Source organism: Sturnira hondurensis, unplaced genomic scaffold (genome assembly GCF_014824575.4).
Source record: "Sturnira hondurensis isolate 20B ecotype Veracruz unplaced genomic scaffold, ASM1482457v3 Scaffold0025050, whole genome shotgun sequence".
Taxonomy (NCBI): Eukaryota; Metazoa; Chordata; class Mammalia; order Chiroptera; family Phyllostomidae; genus Sturnira; species Sturnira hondurensis.
Genome location: NW_028097681.1, coordinates 307,645 through 310,039, shown reverse-complemented (window position 1 = coordinate 310,039; position 2,395 = coordinate 307,645).

Below are 2,395 nucleotides of genomic sequence, written 5' to 3'. Positions count from 1 at the left end.
TACAATGAACCCACTGCAAACTATATCAACATTAAAAAGGAAATAGAAACTATCAACAAGGGTCAAGAAGAAATGAAGAATATAATTTTTTAATTGAAGAACACAGTAGAAATAATCAAAAGAAGGCTTGATGAAGGAGAGGATTGGATCAGCAAGCTGGAGGACAAGGTAGGAAAAAAAAAACCCACCCAGAGTGAGCAAAAAATGAAAAAAGGCTCAGAAAGAATGAAGAGAGGTTAAGGAAAATGCAGGACAGCATAATATGTAACAATATTCATATAATAGGGATACCAGAAGGAGAAGAACAAGAGCAAGTGATAGAAAACCTGTTTGAAAGTGTAATAATGAACAAATTTCCTAATTTGATGAGAAAAAAAGGCACACAAATCCAGGAAACACACAGATTCCCAATCAAGAGGAACCCAAAGAGGCCCACTTAGAGATATATTCTGGTTAAAATAGCAAAATTCCAAGATAAAGAGAGAATCTTAAAGGCAGCAAGGGAAAAACAGGAAGTAACATATAAGAAAGCCCCAATAAGGTTAGCTGCTGACTTCTCAATGGAAACGATTCAAGCCAGAAGGGAATGGCAAGAAATATTCCAAGTAATGAAAATTAGAAGATGGCAACCAAGGCTACTTTGTCCAGTAAGGCTCTCAATTAAAATTGAAGGCCAAATAAGGAGATTCTCAGACACAAAAAACCTCAAAGAATATACCTCCTCCAAACTAGCTTTGTAGGGATGCTAAGGGGTTTGCTTTAAGAAAAGAAAGAAAAACAGCCAAAGAGAGAGGAACACAAGTATAAAAGCATGGCAATGATTAAGTACCTATCAATAATAACCTTAAATATAAATGGATTAAATGTCCAAATCAAAAGACACAGAAGAATGAATAAGAGAACATGACCCACACATATGCTGCTTACAGGAGACCCACCTCAGAACAAAAGACCTACATAGACTGAAAGTGAAGGGCTGGAAACAAGTATTCCAAGCAAACGTACAGAAAAAAACCCCAGGGTAGCAATACTTATATTAGACAAAAGAGACTTCAAAAAAAAAAAAAAGGCCATAGAAAGATACCCAGAAAGTCACTTCATAATAAGCAAGGAAGAAACCCATCAAGAGGACAGAAACATTTTAAATATATATGCACCCAACATAGAAGCACCCAAATACATAAAGAAAATCTTGGGACTTCTGGCGAAGATGGAGGCATAGGTAGACACACTGTGCCTCTTCGCACAACTAAAATAAGGACAACAAAATTTTAGAAAGAAAATAACAACCAGAACTGAGAGAAAATTGAAATGTATGGAAGTCGGACAGCCAAGGAGTTGAAGTAGATATACTTCATTTACACAGTAGATATACACATTCATTTAGACCGGTAGGCAGGGCAGAGAAGAAGTGGGTGGCCCAGCAGAGAAGGGTAGTGTCAAGAAACAGTGACACCAGGTGCACAAGGCACCCTGGGTGCACAAGACAGCAGAAGGCAGACCCTGGGCATGCAGACGGCAGCTGGCAGACCCTGGACACAGGGTGGCAGCAGGCAGACCCAGCAAAGCAGCGATTGTGAAGTAAGGCACTGCACCCTAGGTGGCTGACTGACTGAGCTGTAGTCCCACAGTTGCATGCAAATAATGGGGGAGCGAGACAGACTGTCCAACCCAGAGGGCGAAACAGACTGTGCAACCCAGGGTCCAAGAAAATAAAGCCTTAAAACACAAATTGAAGACAGCAATGGGGGTTGAGGCACAAAAAGAAAACCTCAGGCTCACAGGAAAGTTTGTTGGAGAGACCCGCAGGGTCCTAGAATGCACACAAGCCCACCCACGTGGAAATCAGCACCAGAAGAGCCCAATTTGTTTAGGGGAAGTGGCAGAAGGGACTAAGGTCTAACAAAGAGTGGAGCAAGTTTCATTGTTCCCTCTTGGACCCCCCCCCCCCCCCCCCCATGCAGTGTCACAACCCAGCAGCTGGGTTGCTCTGCCATGGTAAACACCTAAGGCTCTGCCACTCATACGTAATAGGCATGACCAGACCAAAAAAAAATGTGGCTGAAAAGCAAGAACAGATCAAAGCTCCAGAACAATTACAACTAAGGGACTAAGAGATAGCAAACCTATCACATGCACAGTTCAAAACACTAGTGCTCAGGATGCTCACAGAATTGGTTTAATTTGGTCACAGATTAGATGAAAAAAATGAAGGCTACATTAAGTGAAATAAAGGAAAATGCACAGGGAAACAATAGTGATTGAAAGAAAACTGGTACTCAAATTAATGGAGTGGATCAGAAGGAAGAAAGAAACAACCAAACAGAGAAAAATGAAGAAACGATAATTTTAAAAAATGAGGATGGGTTCAGGAATCTCCAGGAAATCTTTAAAC